Genomic DNA, 9,465 nt, shown 5'->3' with positions numbered 1-9,465 from the left:
ATAATAATAATGCTACCATAAGAAAAAAATGTTATAACAGAGTTATCATCCTTAGAGACAGAAACAATTAATTCTAACAGAAGAACTGGAAAAGGGGAACAAAAGAGTATAGGCTAAGTAAAGAGACTGAGTAAAGGCCTGGGGATGTTCTTGTACACTGTCACTTTGTGGAACAGCAAAGTTCCAAGAGAATGTAGGAAAGAATAAAGTGGAAGATGAAGCTGGAACACTCTCTCCTATTCCCATCTATTGAACTCACCAGTGCTATATTAATATTCTTTACAAAATCCTTCATATCTTCACCCTCCTCAAAATACCTCAATGACCCCTTCAATACCTACAGAATAAAAGAAAATTCATTCTGGCATTTAGGATCTTCTAAACACCTAGTACTACCCAACGTACATAATCTTATCTTCTGTTGGGAAGAAAAAATCTTCCTCTAGCCTTTTTTTTTTTTTTTTAAGATTTTATTTATTTGACAGAGAAAGACACAGTTAGACAGGAAACACAAGCAGGGGGAGTGGGAGAGGGAGAAGCAGGCTTCTCGCTGAGCAGGGAGCCTGATGCGGGGCTTGATCCCAGGAGCCTGGGATCATGACCAAGGCCAAAGGCAGACACTTAACAACTGCACCCCCCAGGCACCCCTCCAGAGATTCTTCCAGCTGGTCTAAGAATTAAGCTGACAATAGACAGATTAACAGGAGAAAATAAAATTTAATTTCATTCATATGGGAATCCCACATACATAAAAGGTTCAAAACAGAAAGGTAAAATGAGGTGTATGTGCCATCCTGAGCTAAAGAATGGGGTAGAAGCCTGGGACTTCAAAGGGAAGGAAGGTAATTATAGAGCAGTAAGAAGAGCAGATGTTTCATAATTAGATGTTTGCCCTGCCATATAGATGGGCCACTCAGATAAAATTTATCTCTGGTAATAATTCTTATTCTGGGAAACACCTAATTTAGATTCTTCTAGGTAGTTAAGTGCAGAAGTTTCTTCTGAGGCAGCAGGATCTTGATTGCCTTCAGCTCAAAACAGTCCACATACGAAAGTGGCATGTTTTGGGGAGACTTGTTCTGAACTCCTTCACTCTTTAGAAGTGCCCTATAATATAACAGAAACCCTCTGCTTAACCTTCTCACTGTTCCTATATTGGGAATTCACTCCAGTCTTCCCACCTTGAGTGCTAACCAAGCTTTCTCTACCCCCATCTGTGTCCTTTCACTGTATTTATATCCTAGTATATGCTTTTGAATTTACATTCTTCTTTCAATAATTAATTGAACACTTCCTATGTGCCAGTTGCTAAATATAAAAAGAAAAATAAGACATGATTCTCCCTCACTCTTGAGGAACCTACAATGTATTGAGGGACATAAAAAGCTGGGGTGCTGGCTATTTCAGTCAGTAGAGCATGTGACTCTTGATCCTGGGGTCATAAATTTGAGCCCCACATTAGGTGTAGAGATTACTTAAAAAAAAAATAGCTAAGAAAAAGTGTGACAAATAACTGCTCTTTCCTGCATTAATCCACATTCTTCTCATTAACATCACTGTTTTGGACGTTGTCTAATTTTCCCCATCACCACCACGTAAGAGAGGCTCAATTAAAACATACTGAATTGGGTATCTCCATTCCTTCCTAATATTTTTGGTTCTTTATGAAATGGTAGACCAAATCTGTTTCTGTAATCCAAGTAGTCCCAGTGGATATGCACTGTAGCCAGGAATGAGTTTTAGTTACCAATTGGAAATTTTGGCTCTGTACAAGCTGACCATGCCTAATACTCAGTCTGTGTTGTATAATTCAAACCCTGCTCTGGTTTCTCTCACCTGAAGATAGATTCCTCTCTGGTTTTCTTTTGCTGACATCTCAAAGCTGACCCACTTTTCTGCCAGCACTGTCTGTCTTATCCCTCTAATTCCACATCTTACTTCTTAGCCTCCTTTCATAATATACTTTATGCCTGAGCCTGTCTTCAGTTCACATTTAGTAATCAATCTTTTCTCTCTTGTTTCAGCTTGGCCTTACCTAATTCAAAAACCCTATTTGACCTTCTCTAAGCAAGTCAGTCCTGAAATAAAATGCAAAAAGATATACTTACTTATTCAAAGTAAACCCATACTTTAATAGTTATCTTGCCTACCACCCCCCGCCCCCAGTACATAAATTCTATGGAAAAAAAGGCTTCTTATTTTGAAATGCTATATACAATAATTCATTTCCACACTGTTGTTAGAAGATGGGAGAGAGACAGTAAAGTATCCCCCAAACTGAGAAGGTACTTTGATAGTACAACCGCTCTGGAAAACAGTATGGAGGTTTCTCAAAAAGTTAAAAATTGGGTTACCCTACAATCCAGCAATTATGCTACTAGGTATTTACCCAAGGATACAAACATACTGATCCAAAGGGGCACATGTACCCTGACATTTATAGCAGCATTATCAACAATAGCCAAATTATTGAAAGAGCCCAAATGTCCATTGATTGATTCATGGATAAAGAAGATGTGGTACATATATTGAATGGAATATTACTCAGCCATCAAAAAGAATGAAATCTTGACATCTGCAATGATGTAGATAGAGCTAGAGTGTATCATGCTAAGCGAAATGAGTCAGTCAAAGAAAGACAAATACCGTAGTATGATTTCATTCGCATGTGGAATTTAAGAAACAAAACAGAGTAACAGAGGGGATGGAGAAAAAGAAGACAGAGGAAGGCAAACCATAAGAGACTTTTAACTTTAGAGAACAAATTGGGAGTTGCTGGAGGATGGATGGGGGATAGGCCAAATGGGTGATGGGTATAAAGGACAGCACTTACTGTGATGAGTACTGGGTGTTATAGGTACTGGGTGTTAAAGGACAGCACTTACTGTGATGAGTACTGGGTGTTATAGGTTATTAAATCTCATTTCTGAAACCAATATTATACTATATGTTAATTAACTAAAATGTAAATAAAGAGTTGGTATCAAATCAATCAATCAATCCATCAATCAATAAAAAAGAGATACAAGGCACTTTGAGACAAGAAAATGAAACTCCATACAAGTTACATAGAGTTTTACCAGGTAACTTACTGAGCAGGGTGGCAGGCAGATGACAATTCAGGTACCATATAGCTATTCTCCACAAAGTCTAGACCTTTGTCCACAGATTTTAGAGTGTGACAGAATGTGCAGAAGGGCAGAAGGGCACTATAGTGAGATCAAAGGGTCTGCATGCACTCAACAGGCTTTGCATGCACCTAATTAACAGCTAAACTTGAATTGGATCTTGCGGTACCACCTGTGCATCAGAAAAGAGAAAAACTGTTATCTTTATTGGATTCATGGGAGGTCAAAGCAAGCTTCCCCCCATCTTAGCCTTGGTGGGCATTTCTAAGTTATGTATATTAATCTCCAAAGAACCAGAAACACACAGCTCCAAGAAAGATCATCCAGTGAACATGAGCAAAATGAAGGAACAAAGATGGGAGTCAGTATTGTGAGCATTCCTACAATTGTCTTACTTTCCAATACTGAACACAATAAAAGCCATGACAGATACAGGTAAGAAAGACACAATCCTAGTATCACACCAAACACAGTCAGAGTCCCTGAATTATTAGTTTTATATCGACTGCAGTAGTCCAATCTAAAGCTTAATCATATATATGCCAAATCCCCCTCTCCCTTTACCCTTGCCCCCTGCTTGTGCTCTCTTTCTCTCTCTCAAATAAATAAAACCTTTAAAAATATATACATGTTCTATCTATGTCTTACAGAAAATATAGTTAATTAAAAGTTATTTAAATCCATTAAATATTCATTTATTTAAAATAAATGATAAATGAATGTTTCTTCTCTTTTTATAATCTCTAAATTCCTTACACATGTATACATTTCTAATAATGATAAATGAAAAAACAGTATTTGAAATATAATTTCTTAAGTTTTTTAGTAGGGACATTAGCATTGAGATGCTCTGGGGTTCTAGACTTATGACAGCATCCTATCGATTATATTATTCCTTCTCTCTCCAAAGCTTATCTTCTTTCAGGTTCTTCCCTTTCACAATTCTATTATTATAATAACAATCAGAGCAACAGGATTTATTAAACACTTAATGGAATGCAAATAACATTTGAGGTTTTATACAACATCCATTTTTAAAAAATTTTTTTGATAGTTTACAATTATTTATTTTAATACATTTTAGAGAATCACTTTGGCTGAACAATTATTTATTTTAATACACTTTAGAGAATCACTTTGACTGAATAGGTCCATTATTATGTAAGTAGTATTTTTTTTAAATATATAAATAGTATGATTTAATAAAGTACCAAGTAAGGCACAAATGAGACATATTTTTGCTGTAGGGGAATTTTTTTTTCCTGGACATAATGTCATGGGCATTGAAGCAACTTGCCCTTTAGTAGAGAGTAGTAGACTCTTTAGTAGAGACTAAATTTATAGAATTATTTTTCTCTCTCTTTCTTTTTTTTTTTTTTTAATTTTTTATTTTTTATAAACATGTATTTTTATCCCCAGGGGTACAGGTCTGTGAATCAGCACTCACCAAAGCACATACCCTCCCCAATGTCCATAAACCCACCCCCCCTTCTCCCAAACCCCCTCCCCCCAGCAACCCTCAGTTTGTTTTGTAAGATTAAGAGTCACTTATGGTTTGTCTCCCTCCCAATACCATCTTGTTTCATTGATTCTTCTCCTACCCACTTAAGCCCCCATGTTGCATCACCACTTCCTCATATCAGGGAGATCATATGATAGTTGTCTTTCTCTGCTTGACTTATTTCGCTAAGCATGATACGCTCTAGTTCCATCCATGTTGTCGCAAATGGCAAGATTTCATTTCTTTTGATGGCTGCATAGTATTCCATTGTGTATATATACCACATCTTCTTGATCCATTCATCTGTTGATGGACATCTAGGTTCTTTCCATAGTTTGGCTATTGTGGACATTGCTGCTATAAACATTCGGGTGCACGTGCCCCTTTGGATCACTACATTTGTATCTTTAGGGTAAATACCCAATAGTGCAATTGCTGGGTCATAGGGCAGTTCTATTTTCAACATTTTGAGGAACCTCCATGCTGTTTTCCAGAGTGGCTGCACCAGCTTGCATTCCCACCAACAGTGTAGGAGGGTTCCCCTTTCTCCACATCCTCGCCAGCATCTGTCATTTCCTGACTTGTTGATTTTAGCCATTCTGACCGGTGTGAGGTGATATCTCATTGTGGTTTTGATTTGTATTTTCCTGATGCCGAGTGATATGGAGCACTTTTTCATGTGTCTGTTGGCCATCTGGATGTCTTCTTTGCAGAAATGTCTGATTATGTCCTCTGCCCATTTCTTGATTGGATTATTTGTTCTTTGGGTGTTGAGCTTGCTAAGTTCTTTATAGACACAACATCCATTTTAAATACAATAATGAATGATACAAAATAACAATGCTGATCTTTGTGCTAAATATCCAATTTAGATTAGGTTATCAAGCTATTGTCTAGAGGATGAATGAGCAAATTCGATTTTAAGAGTAAGTCGACTTCATAACAAAGTAACTCAAGAAAACTCAGAAATCAAAAAAATCACCCCTTTACAGAAACACAAAATTCCATGTTATCCACTAAGATCTTGATAATTAAACTTAATCTACAAAAGTATATATTAAAATACAGTTTAATTATACTATTAAACTGGGGCACCTGGGTGGCTCAGTGGTTTAAGTGCCTGCCTTTGGCTCAGGTCATGATCCCAGGATCCTGGGATTAAGCCTCACATTGGGCTCCTTGCTCAGCAGGGAGCCTCCTTCTCCCTCTGCCTGCTGCTCCCCTCCTGCTTGTTCTCTCTCTCTGTCTCTCTGAAAAATAAATAAATAAAATCTTTTTTAAAAATTGCTAATAGTGGGGGAAAATTCTAGGTATCATTTATATTTCTCTTTGAAATATTCTGTGTGATTTTATTTTTCTAATTAAGTTGAACCAATACTGCTCTAGCATTTTGACAGTATACCAAAACAGACAAAATGAAGATAGTACAGAAAAATGCTGGTGGCAGGAAACAGCCCTCACGATTAAAACTGTAAAGGCATGTAACAAATAACCAGTTGTTTAAAATTATGTTACTAAAACTGACTATAGAGTTACCTTTTAAGAGTTAGCTTATTTCTACTAAATGTCTTCATTAGTGGATATGAGCTAAGGCAAAGTTGTCAACACATTTTTTCAGGTTCAAGTTTGTATTAATATTAAAAGATCTGTAATTATATACTTTTAAAGTATCAATCTGTAATACTATGGGTCTTTTACTTTAGGTATCTTAAGAACCAGCCAAATACTAGTTGAGTTCCCATGTAATCATCTCCTTACCCTGCTGTATCTTTCTTTCTCTTTTCTTGCCCTAATTTTTATTATATCAAAGCAATTAGCTGATGTTATATTGCAGACACATTATCCTTTACTTGAAATTCTCTAAAAGCCAACGTTTTTCCATAACTGAATAGGTGGCATAATCGGTCCTGACTTGACTCATTCAGCAGCAAAATCTGATCTGACCTGAATTGACATGAGACTATTTATAGTCCTTATTTATCACAATTAATGTGAAAATTCATACATTTTGTTGCAGAAATATTAATCTGTATAATTACAAGGTACTACAAGACCATGGGATAGGGATATTAAGTAACACAGAATATGCCTAAATTAACCTATTAAAATTTGAAAAAAATCTGAATTCCAAAAACATACCTGGCCCCCAGATTTTAGATAAGGGATTTCGGGACTGCATTTAACTGTAATACTATCATCTCTCCATGATAGCAGAACTTTATTTTATTTGCTGTTGTATCCCCTGGCAGTAGAACTGCACCTGACATATACTAAATGTTCAATAAATACTTGCTGAATAATCAAATAAATAATAATATTTAATTAATGTAAGTGGAGTTCAAAATAGAAAGCAACAAAAATACTTCCTCAGGGCAGTAATCTCCAAATAAGGTTATATTATACACGTCTTCAATCTCTTACTTGCAATTCTGAAATACAAAAAGCTTTAAAAATAAAAAGTTTTGTCATTGTTGCTTACTATTTGGAACTTTAAAAAAAATTTATAAATGGAGAAATAGCTATTAAGTTATTAGATCTCAAGTTTGAAAAAAAAAGAAATATTTAAAGGAAAAAACCTTTTCAAAGAAAAGCAGAGTCCCACATAAGACTTTGAATGGTTAGGATGCTTTCCGTAATCTCTTATCACCTAGTATAGTATCTGGCACATAGCAGATATACCACATATGTCATTACAATCAACATTAAAGAAGAATATGGATTTATTCCATTTAATAAATACATGTTGAGCACCTGGCTCACGCCAGTCATTTTGGTAGGTGTAAAATACAGCAGCTCAGTGAAGACTTGTCCTGCTTTCATGAAACATATACTTTAATGGGAAAAGCAGACATTTAAAAAATAAATACAAGCATGATAAATATTACAAAAAAGAAAGTTCCAGGTACTATAGGCCACTAAACTGGGAGATTATAGAAGACCTACGGAGCTTAAATGGTTTTGGCTGAAATAGTAGAGTAGGTATGATCACGGATTTTGACCATTTTTCTAAGGGTCATTAGAAGCCTGAGGGTTTTAAGTAATCTTGTTTGGACTTTGAAGGATACCCAAGCTCCTGTTCACTAAGCACTTACAATGTACCAGGCATATTATCTTCTTCAGTCCTCACAAAATGCGACTTACATTCCCAAGCTGATAAAAGAACTGGTGGCTGATCAGGACCCCTAAATAGAACTAGCAAAGCCAAGCGGGGGAGGGGTGGGGAATCAACTATCTGAAGGTAGAAGAGAATTGCTGAGAGAACAAGAACTACAGTAACAGAAATGGGAAAATATTGATAGATGAACTGCTGTCTATAGCCATGTTTTCCCTGGAATCATTACTGAGCACAGGCAAGAGGCTGAGAATCAATACAAACCCAACATAAAGCAGGGCTACCAACAATGGACAGAGAAATAAGGACAGCTTTGGCAAACAGTTGGAGGTCTTAAGCACATGGCTGGTTTTGTCCCCAAGAATTTTTTTGAATATTAGAATTCTTTGAAGTAGAAAGTTAAAAATCTAAGGAGGAAACCTGTGAAAAAGTTTTTTTAACAGTCTGACAAGAGAAAAATTAGCGTTTGGGACCCACAGAGGAAAGGACCTCTAGAATACATCAAATTCTTATTTGAAAACTTTGGAGAGCCAGGAAAGAACTAGAGGAAGACTGGCCTAAGAGGCTAAAACTCAGCCTCAACCCAGAGCATTCCCTAACTGGATTACAGTAACCAGTGACAAGAGTATCTTCCCAGTGGAGAGGGAACCCTTAATAAAGTAAGATATCATTTGCAAGCTATACAGTTTTTCAGACACAATGTCTAGCATCACATAAAAATTTACTAGTCATGCTGACCGTAAAAATCAGATAGACAAAAGCTAAGAGAGAATAACACCACAGAAACAGACCTACATGTGATCCAGATATTGGTGTTAACTAACAAGGACTTTGAAATAATTATGAGCTATATGATTTTTCAAAAAAGAGGAAAAAATTATCTGTTCTACTGTTCTTTTGGTTTCTATTTCATTGATTTCTGCTCTGATCTTTATTAATTCTTTTCTCCTGCTGGGTTTAGGCTTTGCTATTCTTTCTCCGGCTCCTTTAGGTGTAAGGTTAGGTTGTATATTTGAGACCTTTCTTGTTTCTTGAGAAAGGCTTGTATTGCTATATACTTCCCTCTTAGGACTGCATTTATGCATCCCAGAGGTTTTGAACAGTTGTGTTTTCATTTTCGTTTGTTTCCATGAGTTTTAAAAATTCTCCTTTAATTTCCTGGTTGAACCATTCATTCTTCAGTAAGATGCTCTTTAGCCTCCATGTATTTGAGCTCTTTCCAACTTTCCTCTTGTGATTGAGTTACAGTTTCAAAGCATTATAGTCTGAAAATATATAGGGAATAATCCCAATCTTTGGTACCAGTTGAGACCAGATTTGTAACCTAGTATGTGTTCTCTTCTGGAGAACACATGTGCAAAGAATGTATATTCTATTGCTTTAGGATGGAACACTCTGAATATATCTGTGAGGTCCATCTGGTCCAGTGTCATTCAAAGCCCTTGTTACCTTGTTGGTCTTCTGTTTAAATGATCTGTCCATTGCAGTGAGTGGGGAGTTAAAGTTCCCTACTCCTATTTTATTAATATCAATGTGCTTATTTAATTTTGTTATTAATTGGTTTCTATAACTGGCTGCTCCCATGTTAGGGGCATAAATATTTACATTTGTTAGATCTTCTTGTTGGATAAACCTTTTAATTATGACATAGTATCCTTCCTCATATTTAAGTACAGTCTTTGATTTAAAGTCTGATTTGTCTGAAATAAGGATTGCTGCCCCAG

General features: G+C 36.1%; 1 protein-coding gene across 4 annotated transcripts in view; it reads right to left on the bottom strand.

Moving 5' to 3' along the window:
* TBC1D19 (TBC1 domain family member 19) overlaps positions 1-9,465 on the bottom strand; it is a 173,277-nt gene that overhangs the window by 153,976 nt on the left and 9,836 nt on the right. The gene's annotated exons all lie outside the window — the stretch shown is intronic.

Source organism: Mustela erminea, chromosome 2 (genome assembly GCF_009829155.1).
Source record: "Mustela erminea isolate mMusErm1 chromosome 2, mMusErm1.Pri, whole genome shotgun sequence".
NCBI lineage: Eukaryota > Metazoa > Chordata > Mammalia > Carnivora > Mustelidae > Mustela > Mustela erminea.
This window is presented reverse-complemented; position numbering and strand designations above follow the sequence as displayed.